This window comes from Phocoena phocoena, chromosome 1 (genome assembly GCF_963924675.1).
Source record: "Phocoena phocoena chromosome 1, mPhoPho1.1, whole genome shotgun sequence".
In the NCBI taxonomy this organism is placed as follows: domain Eukaryota; kingdom Metazoa; phylum Chordata; class Mammalia; order Artiodactyla; family Phocoenidae; genus Phocoena; species Phocoena phocoena.
This window is the reverse complement of record NC_089219.1, coordinates 132291287-132315571: the sequence shown is the minus strand read 5'-3', so window position 1 is coordinate 132315571 and position 24285 is coordinate 132291287. Positions and strand designations below refer to the sequence as shown.

General features: G+C 36.2%; 1 protein-coding gene and 1 non-coding gene across 2 annotated transcripts in view; both read left to right on the top strand.

The window, feature by feature from the left end:
* Positions 1 to 24285, top strand: part of COP1 (COP1 E3 ubiquitin ligase) — a 276923-nt gene that overhangs the window by 229186 nt on the left and 23452 nt on the right. The gene's annotated exons all lie outside the window — the stretch shown is intronic.
* LOC136141041 (small Cajal body-specific RNA 3) lies at positions 9057 to 9197 on the top strand. Its single transcript, XR_010657699.1, has one exon. It is a non-coding gene; the product is annotated as a small Cajal body-specific RNA 3 (non-coding RNA).

Sequence of the window (24285 nt, the reverse complement as noted above, 5' to 3'; positions counted from 1 at the left end):
GTCTTTAAATATTTTCATGAGTTAGCACCCTTCTCACTGCTCTGTTAATATTGAAATACTAAAAGGGATAGAATGAGTGGTAATTCTGACACTTCAGACTAGTGCTGAGTTAGTTGATACAATTGACTGGTTTTCCAGGACTGAGCTTTTTTCTTAAAGCTCCTTATTAAATCAAATGTGTATATCAGAGTAGCAGTTACCACATTTGATTACTCTTTATGATCCTTTGGGGCTTTTCAGTTCCTCTAGTACAAAACTCTTAACTTTGGATTCATGGAACCCACCCCTCAAGGATCTTCAGGTCCCACTAAAAGCATGTGAAAAGCTGAAAGAATATGAAAAACTCACTTTGAATTCATGGAACCCACCCCACAAGGATCTTCAGGTCCCGCTAAAAGCATATGAAAAAGTTTGTCATGTCCATGTAATTATTTTTCTAAAAAGAGAGTTTGTTGCTTTTATTGGGTTCCAAAAAGGGATCAAAACATTAGTAATTAAAAATCAGTGCTGGGCTTCCCTGGTCGCGCAGTGGTTGAGAGTCCGCCTGCCAATGCAGGGGACGCAGGTTTGTGCCCCGGTCCGGGAGGATCCCACATGCCGCAGAGTGGCTGGGCCCGTGAGCCATGGCCGCTGAGCCTGTGTGTCCGGAGCCTGTGCTCCGCAACAGGAGAGGCCACAACAGTGAGAGGCCCGCGTACCGCAAAAAAAAAAAAAATCAGTGCTGAAAAAATGTAGTCTGGCAAGTTGTCTTGATAGGGCTGTGAATTAAATTGTACTAGCAATACCAGTTATTAAAAATTATAAATATTTTTTCTGCCCTCACTTTAAAGTTTACATTATTTTTTAAAAAGTTGTATTGAAATATAGTTGATTTACAGTGTTTCAGGTATATAGCAAAGTGATTGTTACACATATATATGTATATGTGTGTGTGTGTATATACATGTGTATATATATATATATATATATATGTATTCCTTTTCAGATTCTTTTTCATTACAGATTATTACAAGATATTGACTATAGTTCCCTGTACTATGCAGTAGGTTCTCGTTGTTTATCTATTTTATATATACTAGTTTGTAGTGTGTCTCTGTTAAATTCAAATTCCCAATTTACCCTCCCCTCCCTTCCCGTTTGGTAACCACAGATTTGTTCTCTATATCTGTGAGTCTATTTATGTTTTGTGAATGTTCATCTGTATTGATCTCGAAGAGACAGCAGCAAGTGGTCTTGAAGCAGGGTCTTAGTTCCCTGCCCAGAAATTGAACCTGGGTAGCCTGGCTGAAAAAACCAGGAATCCTAGCCGCTAGATCACCAGGGGCTAGAGGCTGGAAGCAAAGTTCCCCCAGCTCTTTCCCATTTGAAAACTGAATTCCTCAAAGAGGCAAAAACAGGTACAAAGTTTATTATTAGAGATACAGCATAACATGCGCGAGAGCACACAGAGAAACAGTTTATTTATTTAAGGTAGAAGCAAGGCAGAAATACACACCCAGAGAGAAAGGGTGCGGGTGTCCTCCCTAATGAGGAGCGCAGTAAAGAGGGGGTTAAATCATTTATATAGGGCAGTTCTTCCAGGTCTTTGTTTACCTTTGGCCAGTTATCTTGTTTCTTTTTTCACACCTGACCTGCCCTAGAAATCTCTCCAACATGCATGCACATCTTTTTGCCAAGATGGATTTCAGTGCAGAGGCCTGTGGGAGATTTGACAACATTTATTATGGGGTCGTGTCCCTCCCTTTTTGACCCCTGAGGAGCTTTTCTGTGCATGTGCAGTTGGGGAGGTAATAGATGTGGTCGTCTTATCTCTTTACTCTAGCAGAGCTCAGCTCCGGGCCTAACTTTGTCTTTGGAGTGTCAGGGAAAACAAAGCTCCAATTTACTCCGCTCGACAAACTCCAGCTGTCCAGCCCAGGGCCCCATCTACCTCCTATCTCAGTATCATTTTTTTAGATTCCACATATAAGTGATATCATATGATATTTGTCTTTCCCTGACTTAATTCACTTAGTATGAAGTTTACATTAATTTTTATATATCTTGACAGACTCAAACAAAGAAAAAGTCACAGAATAATTGTATAGAAGCTCTTTATTTTAATTCTTTTATTCTTTTCCTCTACCTCTTCCAATCTAGATTTGTGTTATCTATTATTTTATGAGAGAGAGAGAAACCTTATCACTTTGCCTCTGTTTATTTGTTTCCTCATCTTGTATAAAAGTAGGTAACACCAGATTTATTGCCTGTTGTAAAACTCAAATGAGCTTTTTGGCTGTGAACAAGCATTTTAACTCACATGACATTACGTTTATGCACGGTACATATGTTATGTATAGAACAGAAGAGTTCTAATACATAGTTAAAAAGTAACTCCATAAAAATTGCTAATAATCTGCATAATCTCACAAATAAAAAGCAAGAGCAGGTAAATAAGACCATAAAAATATCTTTTTTTCCCATCTAAGATATTAAATGTGTTTGTGAAAATAAGTTTCAACCTCAGTTAGCTATCTTTAAAGGTATATTTTATAGGGTTATGCCAAGGGTTATCAATATAACTTTGAAAAAATATAAAGCATGTTTTAACAGGAGCTTTGTAGGAAGAATCGTTTATAGTGAAATATCTGAATTTGAAATAAAAGGACTGAATCTATCATTTGTGTCCTGTCTTACAGTCTGTTGATTCAGTATGCCTGGTGATAGATTCTGCGAGTATTTATAGGGAATATAAGAAAAAGAGGGCTTCCCTGGTGGCGCAGTGGTTGAGAGTCTGCCTGCCGATGCAGGGGACACGGGTTCGTGCCCCGGTCCGGGAAGATCCCGCGTGCCGTGGAGTGGCTGGGCCCCTGAGCCATGGCCATTGGGCCTGCGCGTCCGGAGCCTGTGCTCCGCGGCGGGAGAGGCCACAACAGTGAGAGGCCCGCGTACCACAAAAAAAAAAAAAAAAAAAAAAAAAAAAAGAAAAAGAATGTGAAATGAAATGCTTGTGTTATTATATAGGTAAAAAGTAACAAAAAAGGATGTTGAGCTATTTATATATATTGGCTTTTTTATATACTCGCTGTTTTTGTAAATGGAAAATCATTTATTGTTCTGTGCATAATTGCCTTGCTAACTGCTTTGCATTATCATGTGAGTTTTTTGATGTAATAATCTTGAAACAAAAGCTCCTTCCTTGGGAAGCTTAGTAGGTCAATGGTTAAGAAAATACAGTAACTGTACATTTTGCATGACCAGTTACACACATATTTTTCAGTAAGATTCTTTTTTCTGTTTAAGTACATAAAGTTCCATTTTCGTTCCTCTCAAAACAAGTAGGACATGGTAGAGACATAGTAGATGTGCACCAGGGTGGTTTTAGGAGAGGGTCGCTAGTCCCTTCCTCCAGCCAACACCACATGAGGTTTCTCAGGATTCTCTCCAGCCTTCCCTGGTGGAGTTCATGGAGGAAAAGTTTGAAGAGTATTCTACCGCCTGCGCCCCCCCCATACACACACACTGTTTACAGCAGCACGGGCCTCACGTGCTCATGCTAGCTACCCTGTAGCATTTTCTTAAACATTAATCTCCCTACTGGCTTATCCAACTATTTCTGTGCCAGGTAAGCAAATACTCTGGTATTGTCTCTCCTGCAGCTGCCAGTTTCTTCTCATTTTCGCTTATTGTGCCTGTGACGCAGTTCTCTAGTAGTTTCAAGAAATGTCATTAATTTGAGGTTGTCTAGCTCTTGTTGTAAGCACAGGAGCAGTACTCTTTCCGGGTTTCTCCATCTCTAAGCTCAGCTTTCTAGTTTTTAAGACTCGGATTACGTCTACAGATATAAATAAATATAAGGGGTTTTTAATAATCAGTTATCATAGACTTCTGTTCTTGCTCTTTAAACTTGTGTATTGTCAGCATATTTCAGAACTATGTTAAGAGTAAATAGATGTTTTATTTCTTGTAACATTTTAGAGATGGTTACTTTTTCAAAATACGATTTACAGTATATATCCATCCGTAACCACCCCCCCCCCATATTACATGTAATCATTCAATCTAGTGACAAAAAAGTAATCTCAATTACAAAAGGCAATCCAGTATCTGAATTGGTAGTGGCAATGGAATCATCTATTTGAAATTAGTTTTCTAATGAAAGTCTCAATATACCTTTAGCCAGAGGCGAGAATTTTAAAAGTGTGAGGAAAATATTTAGGCTATCCAGAAATTGTGATGTGATCTGGTCTTAACCATTAGGAACTTTTTGATTATTTAATCTCAAATATTGGGTGTTTCTATAAAAATTTGCCAGATTTATTTTATGCAGCTGACAGGTGTGAAGACACACATTCATGCCAGTTTGGCATTCTACTTATGAATTGCTGTAGAAATTCCAATAATATAGGCTATTGCTATGATTTACTATCACAGGAAATGTTGGATTGATTTTTTTAAATTTTATTAAGCACAGTCCTATTCTTTGGCATTTTATAAATTTATTCAAGTACAAAGTTTTAACCATTAAAAACTGGAATCTTAAGTTTTGGTATGTGATCTAAGCACAAATGCGATCCCATTTTCTTTTTAACATATCTTGAATCCATCATCCATTTCTACCCCTGCTACTCTGACACCACTAATTCAGGCTTTCATCATTCCCTGCAGATACTTCTCAGTAGTCCCAGGCTCATTTACCCTGCGCTGCTTAAACTCCTTCAGTGGAGTCCCAATGCTTACAGAATAAAATCTAAGCTTCTTGATGTGACATCTAACAACACCCTCCTTCATCAGGCCCCCCACCTACCTCCCCAGTATGGTCACCTACCACTTGCATAGGCATTATTTTATACCTCAGCAACACTGAACTGCTTATAGATCCTCAAACACCGCTGATGGAGTTTTTGTTTGTTTTTTTGAATGTTAACCTTTGTGCCTTTGACTTTGATGCTCACTCTGCCTAGTTACCCTTTCCTGCACCTCTATTTGTTACATATTGTAATGTCATTAGACTGGAAGCCCTTTAAGGTACAGTGCTGGGTTTTGTAGCCACAAAAGTAGTGGCGCGTTCTTTGAGCGGATGACTGCCATTTGATTGATCTAGCCGTACCTTTTGCCCATCGTTGAAATGATTTATATCATATTTCTAATGGAGTACCCTTCAAACTTTTTGAACACTTTTGGTGACAGGGAGCTCCTGATTCATAAGGAAGTCCATTGTATTTTTCCTTATCTCTAAATCTTACAGAGTTACCCTATAAAAACAGCTCTTATCTTTTTTTTTACCCATCACTTCATAAACAGTAAATATCTTTAAATGTGTAATGTTCAAGAACTTGTGGCTCTGCATACGGTAAAGGTTAACATTTTTTGAATAATTTTCATTATTCAAAAAACTCTACCTCAGATTTACTTGAACCCTTTGGGGGTATAATGTCACTTGAAAAAGTAGGCAAAGAGTTCAGAACTGTATTCTGTGAAGTTGTGCTGATTTCATGTACTTTACACTTTCATGGACTAGTTTAAAATATGGGAATAGGAGACTGAAAGGAAAGAGAAGAATAAGACAATTACTAGTGTATGTAAACTACACTAGTATAGGTAACAACCCAATATTGTTTCCCATTCCATTTTATTTCTTTTAAATTCTCGTAGATTTCCATTTGGGAAGTTAACTTTACTTCTCAATTTCTGTGAGCCACTTGTGTAATTCAAATACCAGTACTGAATATAATATCTTTTAACCAAATAAATTTATATAGGTTTGTAAAAGTATTACGAATAACCTTTACATGTATAATCATTCTTGTTGAACTCAAAAGCTTTCATAGGTTAAGAAGTCTTGTCCTATTTATCTTGGTATTATGTTGGCCTTGCATGGGATCTGGTAAATAGGCACTCAGTAAATTAAAACAAACAGACAAACAAGTAAATCTTTTCTCTCTACTTCCCTCTCACCAGCCCCCTGACCAAAAGTAGAAAGATGCAGATTTCTCCTTTCTTTGAGTTCAACATTGATAGAGAGTTTCCAGTATCTATACTAGTGTTTTTCAAAGTATGGTCTACTGATCATCTACTTCAGAATTACTAATTACCTGAGTTATGTATTAAAAATGCAAATTTCTAAACCCCAGACTTACTAAGCCAGAGTTTGAGGGAGAGACCCAGGAAGCTCCATTTTTTGTTGTTTTTTTTTTATGGGATGCATAATTCTCTTTCGTTTTATTAAAAAGCCTAGTATTACATGAAAGAAGCAGATTTCCATTCCCTACATAATCAGCCTTGTGGAAATTTATAGAGATCCAGTAGTGTTTTCATCTGGGAAGGGGGAAAAAAAGTGTTTTTAAAGTGTTTCTAACAGTGACCACCACAGACCTGTTCTTCATTTCACAGGAGTAATTAGGTACTATCTCAAACACTTCCAAGAGCCACATAAAGAGGCTTTCCAAGGTTCCTTTGGAAGTTGATCACTTTGGAAGCTCTAAAGACCGACTGTAAGGGAAGCATTGGGTAGTAGGCTGGGGTTCTTGTTGATCTCCTCAGTGGCAGAAATAAAGGCTAGAACATTCTTCTGGTGCTTGTGGAAAATCAGGATCTTAAAGCTCATCAGAGCTTTAAGTCAAAGATCTATCTCCCAAAAGGCCGCACATCCTTACGTTTAATCAGCCTAATTTGACCAAATGTTTATCAATGTATGATAAAGGATACAACTCAGGAACAGCCAAGTGGAAAAGATGCATAGGGAAAGGTATTGGTGGGGGTATAAGGCATGGGGCTTCTGTGCCCTCTCTGTGCAAGCCATCTTCTCATCACTTCCATGTATCACCAAGCCAGAAGCTTCAGAACCTCCATTTTTAAGACACTACTCATGGAATTCATATGTAGTAAAGTGTTGTAAGATATCAGTTTTTGAGTTTTTTCCCCCTTATTGTATTTGCTTTGTAAATATTTGTTGAATTTAACAAATTCGATTTTATCAACCTATCTTTTTTTCTAATTATTCATCAAACAATGATACTTTTTTTCAAATATCTCCTATATTTGTCTCTTTTCATTCATTTATGCACTTTGTCTCCCCATTGCTGTTTCTTCTTTTACCCCCACTCCCATAGATTACTTCTAATCCCTTTATGTCCTTAATCATTTTTCAGAGGAATTCAGATAGAGTGAAACATTGCTTATTACTATTGCCTTTGATCCAGAAAAGTTTCTCTCAAACTCAGTATTTGCATGTAACTCCAACTTGTATATTTGGCCCTCGTTAAAAATTAGGGGAAAATTTGATAAATATATTACATGAACTTGTCAATTATTTTAACTTTTTCACTTCAGATACCTTTGTCTAGTAAAAAAAAATTATATTTTGCCCTCATTATTAAATATGAGCCTTTAAAAAATCCAATTCCAATTATAGAAAAAAGTATAATAGAAGAACTGATTCAAAGGTTAGCTCAGAATTAAATTTAGTAGTAATTAATTAAGAGGTCAACCTTTAAAATAAGTATAATCTTAGACATGATTTTTAATTGTTACTCCTCTATCTGCTTCTTTAATGATTCCTTTTTCCTTGTGTATTTGATCTTAGGCATCATATCTAAACTGTTGCCTGTGTTCAAGATTTTCAAGAATCTAGAATAATGCTACTTGTCCAACCTTATTTCTGTTTTTTTTTAAGCACAAAACATCCATTAGAAAAGTTTCTTCACTGTCCCATCCTATTCCTATTTTTACCTTTGAACTTGTGCTCATCGTTGTTCCTTATATGTCTATATTGCCTTGTCCTCTCTCTTCCATTTATCTAAGTCCTCTCATCCTGTCCCAACCCAACCCCTACTTTTCTATCCCTCTCTTAACCATTTCATTTCCTTGGTTTCTGGTTTCTCACAGGTACTCATGCACTTATAGAATGCCCTGTACCAGCTGTCATTCAAGTGTATTTGGTTCTAAGGTTGTACGTCATTAGTGTTGCCTTAGTTATATTTCTTGCTTCTACTTTGAGAGCAAAAAATGTCAACACTAGCAACTGCCATAAGAAAAGCTACTTCATTTTCTAGGAAAGAGTTACAGTTAAGATAAAATTTAAGTCTTAATCTGCAGAGTCTACATTATGTTTTTAATCAATTTTATAAGATCATAAATCTGGTGATGAAAATAATACAGTAGTACAGTCATACTTGAGAAAACTGCCCTTTAATTGTAAAGAAATTTAGGTTACAACGTCTTAATAAGAAAAACTGCCACTTATTTGTTTGGTGCCTAAAATATGCCAGATCTTTTTTGGTTAGGTACGTTACTGTGTTTTCTTTGAGTCTTCATAAAAATTCTATGCAGTACTTAAGATTATCTGTTTTATAGTTGAAGAAATTGAGTTTCTAAGAGGGTTGGACTGTGCTATGGCAGAACCAAAATGCAGGTCCAGTTCTCCTTGTCTTAAATTAATTGCTGTTTCTACTGCATTACACGGTATTCCTAAAATAGTACAGAATTCTTGGAACAGCTTTGCCAGAGTACTCTAGAAGAATTTTGCAAATAGCGCCCTTAGAAATGCATAGTTCCATGCTCAGAGGCCCTCCTTTATATTAATCAGCAATAAAGAGTCATTTTTCCCTGTCAGATATGCCATTGCAAGCACCTTGTTCTCAAGCTTTATTCAGGAGCGCTTCCAAGGTCAAGAGGTATTGATACGTGAGGGAAGTTGTCTGGCATTGCAAGGAAAATTAAGTTGATTGGGCTGCTTGGTGAGAAGGGAGAAGACTTAGGAAAGATTTGGAACGAAGGAAGAGTCGTGAAAATGATGTGATATTTTTGTGTATTTCAATCCTCTTTCTCTTGTACATGGTTTTTACAACCTTTTCTTCCTGAATAATGATCATTTTGAGTTTGTATGCTAAGTGTACCTTTTTAATCTTTCTATTCTCTGAATCATGATGTTTTTGGGGGGGGGGTTTGTTTTTGTTTTTCCTGTAGTTTATTTGAATGCGTTAAAGTGTATTTAAAATGAGGATTTGATGCAGACAAGAGGTTGGTATAGAAAAGACTGGATAACAAAAGCCTTCTTAATAATGAAGCACAGCAAAAATGGAACCTGCAGGAACCAACCATGTGGACAAATGAAAAAATGCCTTTTGTCTACAAATTGCAGTGATCCTACATTAACATGGAGGTCTCTGTCTGGCTTAGGACAGCTGGCTAAGTCTGATCGTTCCCCTCCATACAGCCTTTAAAGCCAACACTCCAAGTACTGCTTTCCTTGCCATTTTGTTTACTATCTCTACTGATTAAGTGTACTACATTATTAACAGACTACCAGGTGTGGTTACTTCTGCATCCATCTTAACTAGTTTTTGAGGTATATTATCGTTTCTAAAAACTAGGTATTATTATTTTTTTGTTTGATTAAGGAAACTATAACCAGGAAGTAGAATGAACACAGAAATATTATTTTTCTGAGGGACCACATTGGCTTAACTAATCCAGGGTTATCAGAAAAGGTCAGTCAATATTTTAGATACGAAGGTATTTAGAGTTAGCTTCCATGAATCATTAAGAATTGATTTGTCATTAAGAAAGTGATTTTTCCAAAATACAGTTTATGTAATCTTATAAGTCTATAACCAAATTTCAGGAATGACTGTTTCTGGGGAAAAGCTTGCTACCAAGTATTAACCTAGTACTAAATTTGAAATCTTAGTTTTTCATCGTGTGTGTTCCGCAGTAAGTTGTGGGGAACGGTACGGGAACAGGGGAAGGAGCTGCCGTGGCATTTCTGATGCACTGAGGTGTGATATACAGCACCAGGGTATGTAAGCCATTGCTGGGTTTATTTATAACTAATTGTGTGAGAATCCTTGTTGGTGGTTCTGAAATCCCAAATTTCTTATTCTGACCAGTTACTGCATTAGACCATTGTTGAGTAAGTAGTCTTATTTTTCTAGGCTCTTTAGAAGTCCTTATTCTACTCTGTTCTTCATTTTAATAAACCATTTCATGATTTTTTACTCACTTATGTTATTTTTGCTCTGCACTTTTGTGGCCAAGGGTATACTAAAAACAGGGACAATCAGATATGTAATGGTATAGCTGTATGATTTTTTATGATAGCTTGGTGCCTATGCCTGTTGTTAAATTTGTTTTTTATTGAAGTATAATTGACTTACAGTATTACATTGGTTTCAGGTGTTCAACATAGTGATTTGATATTTTCATACATTACAAAATGATCACCATGATAAGTCTAGTTAACATCTGTCACATACAAAGTTATTATAATATTGATTATATTCCTGTGCTGAATATTACAATCCTATGACTCATTTATTTTATAACTGGAAGTGTGTACCTCTTAGTCTCCCTTACCTGTTTCACTCATCCTCCAACCCCCCTCCACGCTGGCAACCACCAGTTTGTTCTCTGTACTTGTTAATCTGTTTCTGTTTTGTTATGTTTGTTCCTTTATTTTGTTTTTTTACATTTCACATATGAGGGAAATCATACAGTATTTGTCTTTCTCTGACTTATTTTATTTAGCATAATACTCTCTAGATCCATCTATGTTGTCGCAAATGGCAAGATTTCATTCTTTTTTATGGCTGAGTAGTATCCCATTGTGTGTGTGTGTGTGCATGCCACATCTTCATTCATCTATTGATGGGCACTTTGGTTGCTTCCATATCTTTGCTATTGTAAATAATGCTGCAGTGAACATGGGGGTGCATATATCTTTTCAAATTAGTGTTTTTATGTCCTGTAGGAAAATACTTAGAAGTGGAATTGCTGGATCGTATGGTAGTTAAATTGTTAATATTTTTGAGGAACTGTTTTCTATACTGTTTTCCGTAGTGGCTAGACCAGTTTACATTCCCATCAATGACGCAGGAGGGTTCCCTTTTCTCCACATCCTTGCCAACAATTATTTGTTCTCTTTTTAATAATAGCTGTTCTGACAGGTGTGAGGTGATATGTCACTGTGGTTTTTCTTTGCATTTTCCTGATGACTAGTGATTATATCTTTTTATGTGTCTGTTTGTCATTTTTATGTCGTCTTTGGAAAAACGTAAGTTCAGTTGTACGGCTCATTTTTTAACCAGATTGTTATTTTTCAATGTTGAGTTGTTTTAGTTCTTTGTATATTTTGGATATTAACCCATATCAGATATATAATTTGCAAACATCTTCTCCCATTCAAGTAGGCTGCCACTTTGTTTTGTTGCTAGTTTCCTTCACTATGCAAAAGCTTTTTAGTTTGGTATAGTTCCATTTGTTTACTTTTGCTTTTCTTTCCCTCATCTGAGGAGACATATCCAAAAAAATACTGCTAAGACTGAAGTCAGAGAGCATACTGCCTATGTTTTCTTCCACAAGTTTTATGGTTTTAGCTCTTACATTTAAGTCTTTAATCCATTTTGAGTATATGGTGTGAGAAAGTTGTCCAGTTTCATTTTTTTGCACTTAGTTGTCCAGTGTTTTCAATACTGTTTACTGCAGAGGCTTTCTTTTCCCCATTGTATATTCTTCCCTCTTTTGTGATAGAATAAGTTACCATATAAGTGTGGGTTTATTTCTGGGCTCTCTATTCTGTTACATTGATCTATATCTGTTTTTATGCCAGGACCATACTGTTTTGATTAGTGTAACTTTCTACCATAGTTTGAAATCAGGGAGCATGATACCTCTAGCTTTTGTTCTTCGTTCTCAAGACTGCTTTGGAGTCTTTTGTGTTTCCTTACAAATTTTAGAAGTTTTTGTTCTAGTTCTGTGAAAATTGCCATTGCTATTTTGATAGGAATTGCATTGAATCTGTAGATTGCCTTGGGTTAGTATGGCCATTTTAACAATATTCTTCTAATCCATGAACATGGTATATTTTTCCATTTGTTTGTGTCATCTTCAATTTCTTTTATCAGTGTCTTATAGTTTTCCAAATACAGGTTTTTTTTTTTAAACCTCCTTAGTTAGATTTATTCCCAAGTATTTTATTCTTTTTGATGCAATTGTAAATGGAATTGTTTTCTTAATTTCTCGTTCTGATAGGTTTTTTTTTTTAACATCTTTATTGGAGTATAATTGCTTTACAATGGTGTGTTAGTTTCTGCTTTATAGCAGAGTGAATCAGCTGTACATATACATATATCACCATATCTCCTGCCTCTTGCATCTCCCTCCCACCCTCCCTATCACACCTCTCTAGGTGGTCACAAACACCGAGCTGATCTCCCTGTGCTATGCGGCTACTTCAACTAGCTATCTACTTTACATTTGGTAGTATTTATATGTCCACGCCACTCTCTCACTTTGTCCCAGCTTACCCTTCCCCCTCCCTGTGTCCTCAAGTCCATTCTATACCTCTGCGACTTTACTCCTGTCCTGCCCCTAGGTTCTTCAGAACGTTTTTTTTTTGTTCAGACTCCATATATATGTGTTAGCATACGGTATACGTTTTTCTCTTTCTGACTTACTTCACTCTGTATGACACACTCTGGGTCCATCCACCTCACTACAGTTAACTCAATTTCGTTTCCTTTTGTGGCTGAGTAATATTCCATTGTATATATGTGCCAAATCTTGCATATCCATTCATCTGTCATTGGACGCTTAGGTTGCTTCCATGTTCTGGCTATTGTAAATAGTGCTTCAGTGAACATTGTGGTACATGACTCTTTCTAAATTATGGTTTTCTCAAGGTATATGCCCAGTAGTGGGATTGCTGGGTTGTATGGTAGTTCTATTTTTAGTTTTTTAAGGAACCTTCATACTATTGTCCATAGTGACTATATCAATTTACATTCCCACCAACAGTGCAAGAGGGTTCCCTTTTCTGCACACCCTCTCGGACATTTATTATTTGTAGATTTTTTGATGATGGCCATTCTGACTGGTGTGAGGTGATACTTCTTTGTAGTTTTGATTTGCATTTCTCTAATGATTAGTGATATTGAGCATTCTTTCATGTGTTTGTTGGCAATCTGTATATCTTCTTTGGAGAATGTCTATTTAGATCTTCTGCCCATTTTTGGATTGGGTTGTTTGTTTTTTTGCTATTGAGTTGCAGGAGCTGCTTGTAAATTTTGGAGATGAATCCTCTGTCAGTTGCTTCATTTGCAAATATTTTCTCCCATTCTGAGGGTTGTCTTTTCATCTTGTTTATGGTTTCCTTTGCTATGCAAAAGCTTTTAAATTTCATTAGGTCCCATTTGTTTATTTTTGTTTTTATTTTCATTTCTCTAGGAGGTGCATCAAAAAGGATCTTGCTGTGATTTATGTCATAGAGTGTTCTACGTATATTTTCCTCTAAGAGTTTTATAGTCTCTGGCCTTATATTTAGGTCTTTAATCAATTTTGAGTTTATTTTTGTGTATGATGCTAGGAGTGTTCTAATTTCATTCTTTTGCATGTAGCTGTCCAGTTTTCCCAGCACCACTTATTGAAGAGGCTGTCTTTTCTCCATTGTATATCCTTGTCTCATTTGTCATAAATTAGGTGACCATATGTGCGTGGGCTTATCTCTGGTCTTTCTATCTTGTTCCATTGATCTATATTTCTGTTTTTGTGCCAGTACCATATTGTCTTGATTACTGTAGCTTTGTAGTGTAGTCTGAAGTCAGAGAGCCTGATTCCTCCAACTCAGTTTTTCTTTCTCAAGACTGCTTTGGCTATTCGGGGTCTTTTGTGGTTCCATACAAATTGTGAAATTTTTTGTTCTAGTCCTGTGAAAAATGCCACTGGTAGTTTGATAGGGATTGCATTGAATCTGTAGATTGCTTTGGGTAGTATAGTCCTTTTCACAATGTTGACTCTTCCAATCCAAGAACATGGTATATCTCTCCATCTGTTTGTATCATCTTTAATTTCTTTCATCAGTGTCTTATAATTTTCTGCATACAGGTCTTTTGCCTCCTTAGGTACGTTTATTCCTAGGTATTTTATTCTTTTTGTTGCAGTGGTAAATGGGAGTGTTTTCTTAGTTTCACTTTCTGATTTTTCATCATTAGTGTATAGGAATGCCAGAGGTTTCTGTGCATTAATTTTGTATCCTGCTTCTTCACCAGATTCATTGATTAGCTCAAGTAGTTTTCTGGTAGCCTCTTTAGGATTCTCTATGTATAGTATCGTGTGATCTGCAAACAGTAACAGTTTTACTTCTTCTTTTCTGATTTGGATTCCTTTTATTTCTTTTTCTTCTCTGATTGCTGTGGCTAAAACTTCCAAAACTATGTTGAATAATAGTGGTGAGAGTGGACAACCTTGTCTTGTTCCTGATCTTAGTGGAAATGGTTTCAGTATTTCACCATTGAGGACGATGTTGGCTGTGGGTTTGTCATATATGGCATTTATTATGTTGAGGTAAGTTCCCTCTATGCCTACTTTGTGGAGGGTTTTTATTATAAATGGGTGTTGAATTTGTCGAAAGCTTTTTCTGCATGTATTGAAATGATCATACGGTTTTTCTCCTTCAATTTGTTTATATGATTTATCACATTGATTGATTTGCGTATGTTGAAGAATCCTTACATTCCTGGGGTAAACCCCCCTTGATCATGGTGTATGATCCTTTTAATGTGCTGTTAGATTCTGTTAGCTAGTATTTTGTTGAGGATTTTTACATCTATGTTCATCAGTGATATTGGCCTATAGTTTTCTTTTTTTATGATATCTTTGTCTGGTTTTGGTATCAGGGTGATGGTGGCCTCGTAGAACAAGTTTGGAAGTGTTCCTCTCTCTGCTATATTTTGGAAGAGTTTGAGAAGGATGGGTGTTAGTTCTTCTCTAAATGTTTGATGGAATTTACCTGTGAAGCCATCTGGTCCTGGGCTTTTGTTTGTTGGAAGATTTTTAATCACAGTCTCAATTTCAGTGCTTGTGATTGGTCTGTTTATATTTTCTATTTCTTCCTGATTCAGTCTCGTGATAGTTTTTTATTTATAGTTAGAAACACAACAGATGTCTATATATTAATTTTGTATCCTGCAACTTTACCAAATTCGTTGATGAGCTCTAGTAGTTTTCTGGTAACATCTTTAAGATTTTCTGTGTATAGTATCATGTCGTCTGCAAACAGTGACAGTTTTACTTCTTCTTTTCCAATTTGAATTCCTCTTATTTCCTTTTCTTCTCTGATTGCCATGGCTAGGACTTCCAATATCATGTTGGATTAAAGCGGCAAAAGTGTACATCCTTGTCTTGTTCCTTATCTTAGAGGAAATGCTTTCAGTTTTTCACCGTTGAGTAAGATGTTGGGTGTAGGTTTGTCTTATATGGCCTTTATATTATGTTGATATATATTCCCTCTGTACCCACTTTATTGAGAGTTTTTATGGTAAATGGATGTTGAATTTCGTCAAAAGCTTTCTCTGCATTTATGGAGATGATCATATGATTTTTATTCTTCAGTTTGTTCATGTGTTGTGCAAATTGATTTGCAGATATTGAGCCATCCTTGTGTCCCTAGGATAAATCCCACTTGTTCATGCTATATAATCATTTTAATGTATTGTTGAATTCGGTTTGTTAATATATTGTCAAGGATTTTTGCAGCTGTGTTCGTCAGTGATACTGGCCTGTACTTTTCTTTTTCTTGTGATACCTTTGTCGGGGTTTGGTTTCGGGGTGATGCTGGCCTTGTAGAATGCTTTCTGAAGCATTCCTTCTTCTTCAGCTTTTTAGAATAGTTTGAGAAGTATAGGCATTGATTCTTCTTTAAATGTTTGGTGGAATTCACATGTGAATCCATCTGATCCTGGACTTTTGTTTGTTGGGAATTTTCTTTATTACTGATTCAATTTCATTACTGGTAATTGGTCTGTTCATATTCTGTATTTCTTTCTGATTCAGTCTTGGGAGATTGTACCTTTCTAGGAATTTATCCATTTCTTCTGTGTTGTCCATTTTATTAGTGTATGATTGTTCATAGTAATTTCTTATGATCCTTTGTTATTTCTTTAGTGTTGGTTGTAACTTCTCTTTCATTTCTGATTTTATTTATTTAGGCCCTTTTTCTTTTTTACTTGATGAGTCTGTTTAAAGTTTTTAAAATATTTTTGATAACCACCCCTGATAACAGTACATGTTAGGTGTGTTCTAATTGTGAATGCAAGTTCCTTCAGATACCAAATAAAACTATTAGGTCTTATCAGAAAAACAAGTAAGTTGGGGGCAGAGAGGATATATGGTAATCTGGTGATTCTGGTGTAGGTAGGTAGGTGATTCCTTCCTCTGTATGTGTGTGTGTGTCTGTGTGTGTGTGTGTGTGTGTGTGTGTATCTGTGTGTTTCTGTCCAAATATACATATCTTTCCAAACGGATACTTAGACATGATTTTTTACTACTTTGAAGTTTGAGTAAGTTCTTTCTGTATTAAGTTAGACTTTCAAAATAGCCAAACATCTTAGAGGAAGCCCTACGAAGAAATTATACTCACTAGACTAATCTGTATATGGCTGTATTCCCAGAAAGAGAAACACGTTATACCAAATTATGTTTAATGAATGCTGATTTTCATACTTATTTGGTACAGACAGATTCCAGTGGTAAAATTTAATGGGCTATCATTTTGTGTTTATATTCATGATCACCTTCGGCTCTTTTACCTTTAGATAAAATTTGAATTTCATGTGCACTTATGTCTTCTGTCTGATTAATGCTACTGTTTCTTAAATCTAGTCATGCAATGTAAGAGATATCCAGCACCTAGAACACCATCTGTTTGCCATAAGAATATCTGGTCCACCTTGTCTTAGAATGATTATAAAAAATCTTCAACATGGAATACTTTCATTATTTATAGAAATCTCTTATTTATAAAGCTTTAGAATTTTAGAATTGAAAATATAATAAGCCAGCCAGCAAGTCTAGAAGTTCTTTCGATTAGCAGTATAATTCATTTCCTCCTATTAGGTAAGTTAGTTATAAAAGTCGGTATTTGTTTAAATGAATCAAAAAGAGTTGAAGTGTGATGAAGGTAATATATTTTACTGAAATAATGACCCATTATTCTGTTAATCACGGATTATAACTATATGTTTTTATTCATAATAGCCTTTATAGTTTGGGATTAGAAAGGGACCCAGTATCATCCTAAGAAAGGATACCAGTGGGGAGGAAAGAGAGCATTTGTGTTTAACTGGGTAATCTTGAAAGTGTTCCCTTGTGATGAAGAAACTCCAGTCTCCAAGATCTTGAATTGGGTTGGAGGGGTGGGTATTAGCCTGGCACCGCCACTGTCTGTACTGACTACATAGTGTACTCCCTTCCACCTTATTTCTGTGGCCAAGTCCTTTTCTCTAATGATATTACTTAAAATCATACTTGTGGAGAGATAAATAAAAGACCAAATTCTTCGTATAATAAGCCTTTTAGGAATCTTAGGTATATGAGACTTAAGATGTAATATCCATATATAATGTCTGAGATCTGAGGTTCTCCCATACATATCAAATGCTCACCTAAAACTCTTTTCTCCTTCCCTTCTGAGTTTATAAATTCAGGTCAGGGCCAGTCATATGATAAACTTACCAAATCAATATGCTAAAAACCATCAATTGGTGTATTTTATCAGTCTCCATATGTTGATCATGGCTTTGCTATGCTATAGTTGTGTGTATGGTTTTGGACAAGTTATTAAGTCCCTTTAAGACCATGTTTTTCCTTTGTACATTGAGGATAAAAATAGATAAATATCTGTAATAGACATAACAGATTGGTATGTGGATTAAGTGAAATAATTTATATAGTCCTTAACAAAGTAACTGGCCTATAGTCCTCAACAAATAGTTATGTGATGATGGTAGAAGTTTGTTTTTTGTTTTGGGGTGGCTTTTTCTGTTCTTGTGTTTTTAACTATCTCTGTAAGATAGTAAAATAAGACAATGAGATAAGTAAAATGAGAACCTTAGATTCTAGGATCACAAATTTTATTTATTGTCTTGATCACAAATTTTATTTATTGTTTGTCTTGAAAATACAGTTCAAACAACTAATTCACTCAGTTTTAGATCCTTTATAGAAGGCAGGAAGGCTGACTGTAACATTTTAAAGAGCAGGACCTCTTATTGATAGATTGTGGTTTTGTATTCATTCTCTCTTAGACATATTTACATACATTTTTACTAAGTCATTTCTGAAAAACCACATGCTGAAAGAAAGGTCAGGGACAAAAAAAACCTGTTTGTCTTACCAGTGGCATTTATTTGAAAACCATTGGAGATCATCTTGGACCCAATGTTTGAATGTCTTTCTGTGGGCTCTCCCCATGTGCAGCACAGGTCTGTGTCTGTATTAAGGTAAATAACCACTCAGGGCCAATTGGAGGACTCTCCTGATAAATCAGATCCAGACAAAAGTAAAAGGCGTGTAACCCCGAGATCCAAAAACAAGAATAAGTCTGGCACAAAAACAGAGACATAGATCAATGGAACAAGATAGAAAGCCCAGAGATAAACCCACGCACCTATGGTCAACTAATCTATGACAAAGGAAGCAAGGATATACAATGGAGAAAAGACAGTCTCTTCAATAAGTGGTGCTGGGAAAACTGGACAGCCACATGTAAAAGAATGAGATTAGAACACTCCCTAACACCATACACAAAAATAAACTCAAAATGGATTCGAGACCTAAATTGAAGACCGGACACTGTAAAACTCTTAGAGGAAAACATAGGAAGAACACTCTTTGACATAAATCACAGCAAGATCTTTTTTGATGCACCTCCTAGAGTAATGGAAATAAAAACAAAAACAGGCAAATGGGACCTAATGAAACTTCAGAGCTTTTGCACAGCAAAGGAAACCATAAACAAGACCAAAAGACAACCCTCATAATGGGAGAAAATATTTGCAAACGAATCCACGGACAAAGGATTAATCTCCAAAATATATAAACAGCTCGTGTAGCTCAAGATTCAAAAAACAAACAACCCAGTCCAAAAATGGGCAAAAGACCTAAATAGACATTTCTCCAAAGAAGACATACAGATGGCCAAGAAGCACATGAAAAGCTTCTCGACATCACTAATTATTAGAGAAATGCAAATCAAAACTACAATGAGGTATCACCTCACACCAGTTAGAATGAGCATCATCAGAAAATGTACAAACAACAAGTGCTGGAGAGGGTGTGGAGAAAAGGGAACCCTCTTGCACTGTTGGTGGGAATGTAAATTGATACAGCCACTATGGAGAACAGTATAGAGTTTCCATAAAAAACTAAAAGTAGAATTATCATATGACCCAGCAATCTCACTACTGGGCATATACCCAAAGAAAACCATAATTCAAAAAGACACATGCACCCCAATGTTTATTGCGGCACCGTTTACAATAGCCAGGTCATGGAGGCAACCTAAATGCCCATCGACAGACGAATGGGTAAAGAAGATGTGGTACGTATATACAATGGAATATTAGCCATAAAATGGAACAAAATTGGGTCATTTGTTGAGACGTGGATGTATCTACAGACTGTCATACAGAATGAAGTAAGTCAGAAAGAGAAAAACAAATATCCTATATTAATGTATATATGTGGAACCTAGAAAAATGGTACAGATGAACCAGTTTGCAGGGCAGAAATAGAGACACAGATGTAGAGAACAAACGTATGGACACCAAGGGGGGAAAGCGGCAGGGGGTGGGGATGGTGGTGTGATGAATTGGGCTATTGGGATTGACATGTACACACTGATGTGTATAAAATAGATGACTAATAAGAACCTGCTGTATAAAAAAATAAATAAAATTTAAAAAAAAAAAAAAAAGACCTTGAGGGCAGGCCCCATCTGCTTTGCTCATGGCTGCATCCTCAGCACTGAAGCTAGAGCCTGACACTGAGCTCAATAACTATTTGTGGAACAAGTGAAACAGCTGTGCAAAGACTGACCCTGGGTCCTGGCGTCTCTGAAGACAGCAAGCCTGGGTAAAAAAAAAAAAAAAAAAAAAGAAAAACTTGATAAAAGAGAACCTCTATAAGTGGTTTTAATAGAAGAATGATTCTGCCTGTCAGGAAATCCACTACAGCTCCGTTTGGTGAAGCAACAAAATGTTAGCACTTGAAGTATTTTCTTTCTTTGTATTTAAATCAGAGGGTACCACAGGGAAGTATATAAAGGCTTTGGGATGGTTTGAAGGCAATACAAAGGAGTGGAAAAATTGGATAATTGAAAAGTATCACTTAACAGAACATGGCTAGAAGAAAACCTCCTAAGAATCTCTGCATATTATATTTGCATTTCATCTCACAGGAGAGGAAGAGGATGCTCATAAGGCAACTGTAGGTCATAAATAAACAGAAAAGCTTAAAGGGCAAATTCATTTGAAAGTGTCCTGTGGCTATAGGATCCTGAATGAAAATCAGATTCAGCTGTACACAGAATCCATGAACTCCTACGTGAGGAGAAAAGCCATTCTAATTTTCAAGATGTATTTTGAATACAAATGTTACCGCCCTCTCACCCCACCTCAAAGAAAGAAAAGAATGAGGCAAAAGGCCCTACTTTTATTTTTGTGTTTATAACCTTGGTATGAAAAGAACCTGAAGTATGTATGGTCTTTTATTTGTAGTAACACTGCAGTCATACTCCAAATTAATACTCTTTATTGGCAATGAGCAAACAAGATATCTGTGTTCATAAAAAAGAGAATACCAAATAAGACAAGAGCCTCTATGGAGAGAATATTAAGGAACTAACATATAAGGTAGATTGTGATATAACAGATATAATGTGGTTGTTATTGTTTGAAGGCTAGTTATCTCAAATTTTTATATACTTCTTTCTTCATATATTTTTAATATTCCTCCTTAAAGGTATATGTATATCTTTAAGGAAGAATATTAAATTCAGCCATCTTCTACACTGCTCTGTGTCCCCTAGGGAATTGTATTTGCAGATACTGTATGTCGTACATGGTGATTTATCTTTTTCATCATGTCAAGTGCTTGTCTAAAGGGCTTAAACGCATGTACAGTTTTAACTTAGTGAACGCTTTAAGAAGAAAGTTCAGTGCTTGTAGGACAAGCTTGAAGACAGACCACTTATATTAGTTTTTGCTAGCTATCTCAACTGCAGCTCTTGCTTTTAGAGGACAAATGTGAATAGTATTTCAGTGTACTTCACATTTGCCATGTCACTAATAGTGTTCTATCACTTGAAAGAGAGACTCAGTTTTAAAGATTATATGTCTAGGTGGTTTTTTTCCCCCAAAAAAAGAGCTTCAAGGAACTTTCCTTTCTTTGTTTTACAACACAGACCATAAAATTGTTTTGGGGGAGAAAATGTTTCTGAAATTTTTGAGATCCTTATTGAGCAAGGTTGTGCTTTAAACATCTAAATGGTGGGTGGAGGCGTGTGTCATTTCTAAATTCTGTCTTAGGGTGGTGTTCTGATTAAGATTACTGGAATCAAGTTGCCAGGTTTCCTTCCTCTCCTCTAAATATTAGCTTTGAACCTTTGGGCAAGTTACTAACATTTTCATGCCTCAGTTTGCTCTTCTGTGAAATCAGAACAATGGTATCTTCTACATAATATTGTGGAATAAAATAAGAAAATATATAGAAAGTATTGAGATAGGTGGGGAACTCAAGGTAAATGATTATTGATAAATAATAAATGTTGCTCTCATCTTCAATATTTTATACATTAATCGACATAGCTAGATAGCTACTTGTTTTTAATTGATGAAATATTAATTTTGCAATGTAAAAAATACAATGTCTGCATTTAGATGGTTTACAACCTAGTAAACAAAAATATTTTTAAACAAATAACTGTGGTATAAGCCTGAATGAAAGAACTCCTTACAAGAGAATTATCCCTGAAAATATTGGTCCTAGAGGGGAGAGATTACTTCCAAATGGGAGAATTATAAAAGGCTTTATGAAGATACTGGCTTTTGTGCTGGTCTTCATAAATACAAAAAGGGTTTCAGAAGGCTTAAGACAATGAAAGGACATATCTGGACAGAAGACCATAAACCAGCATCTGGTTACTACTAACCAGGCATTATATAATAAGTGTTATCTTAATTCAAAATCATCACTATAAGTCTTTTAAGTTATATACTTTTGATGTCTGTTTACCAGTGAAATTGAGGTTCAGAGAGGTTAACTGATTTACTCAAGAGAACACAACTGAATATGGAGTAGTAGAGTTGAAATTTGAATCCACGTCTACCTTACTCCAAAACGCATACTCTTTCTGCTACACTGCCTTCAGGTTGGAGAAAAGTGTGAACAAAGGTGTGGATGAGGGAAACCGTAACAGATGTGTAGGAAATGTTTAATATAGTACACGCAAGAAGTTGGGATAGAAACTCTTGGGGAATGAGGCTGGAGAGGTACCAGAGTATACAGTCTGGAATGCCATACAGAAAAAGAAGTTTGGGCTATCTTCTATAGGGAGTAGTAAGCTGCTAAAGCCCACTGTACAGGGAGATGAGATTATCACATGAGAATATTTTCATAGCAGTTATGTAGAGTACATTGTAATGAGAGGAGATTAGAAGTAGAGAGTTCAGTTAGATAGGTTATTAAACGATTTAATTAGTATTTTTTCTGTATTCAGTTTCCTTTTAAAAATGTTAAAGTTGACCTCACATATTACAAACATGTTTATTTAAAGGTATTTCAATATATTCACTTCAAAAAAAATCTTTTGAACTATTTTGAGGATACAGTTCTCTCTCACCTACTGGCACACAACCTATATTTTTTTACTTTTTCCAAGAATTTCAGTTGCTGAACTTAATACATTTGAATTGAAGAGTTTTGTTAAGTGTTAGGATTAAGGATGACCCTAGGGCCTGGGGGGTGGGTCAGGGGTTGAGACATCACTGAGGGAATAGAACACCAAGAGTAAATCTAATCTTATCTTCTCCTTGCTACTGACTCCTTGTATCCATAAATAAAATCCTGACTCTGGTATAAGAGAGTTAGTTTGCATGTTTACCCCAACCTATTGTTCTTATCTCATCAACTAATACACAGGCTGATTCACAATTTCTCATCACCCCAAAGTACCATTTTCTTTCAAACTCATGGCATTTCCATGACCATGTCCCTTTGCCTAAAATATCCTCCATCTTTCCTCTGGAGAAATTTCAACTATTACTCTTCCATGTTCCATTTGTGGCCTTGTCTGTGAAACCTCTCATCTCTCCCACTTTCCTTCTTGCTTCCTCAATTACCCTTTGAACTCTGTATTTCTTATACTATAATAATACACGTAGTAGTTTTCTTTTTAAAAGTCCATTTCCCCTTCTAGTTTATAATCTCAAGATCAGACATCATGTCTCATTTATCTTCAGAACTCCAGTACCCAGCACAATGCTTGGCATGTAATATCTACCCTAATGATGATAAATGGATGGATAATGATAGATGAGTTTAAATGGCATGAAATTAATTAACTTTATGGTGAAGCCACTATCATATCCTGAAAGTGCTGGGATAATGGACATTTATTCTCTCTGTAGAAGCAATTTGGTGAATTACCATATCACCTTGGAGATGAGGGAAAGCTTTTTCCAGAAGCTTCTGTCAAAGCTAAGTTCTAAAGGCTGAGTTAGCTCCAGGGACTTATGCAAAGGCCCTTTATCCTACAGTTTTGACCATTAGGTAGAGTTGCCTCTGAGGTCACTAATATCATCTAATGCCCAAATCTAATAACCTATTATTATTAAACAATCTTTTATCTTCTCATGATTTTTAACAGTTTTGACTACCTTCTCTTTTTTAAAAGGAACTTTCCGTCACTTAAAAACACTTATAAGATGCATTCTATATGCCAGATACATGTGTCTCATTTAATCATAACAACAACTCACGTAGCTCAAGTTTTTCTTTTTTTTTTTTAAATAAATGTATTTATTTTTATTTTTGGCTGTGTTGGATCTTTGTTGCTGCGTGCGGGCTTTTCTCTAGTTGTGGCGAGCAGGGGCTACTCTTCGTTGCGGTGCATGGGATTCTCATTGGGTGGCTTCTTGTTGCAGAGCACGGGCTCTAGGTGCGCAGGCTTCAGTAGTTGTGGCATGCAGGCTCAGTAGTTGTGACTCACGGGCTCTAGAGTGCAGGCTCAGCAGTTGTGACGCATGGGCTTAGTTGCTCCGCGGCACGTGGGATCTTTCCGGACCAGGGCTCAAACCCATGTCCCCTGCATTAGCAGGCGTATTCTTAACCACTGTGCCACCAGGGAAGCCCTCAACTTTTTCTCCCTTCCCTTCCCTCTTCCCTCTTCCCTCTTCCCTCTTCCCTCTTCCCTCTTCCCTCTTCCCTCTTCCCTCTTCCCTTTCCCCTTTTCCCTTCCCTTAGCTCTATTAG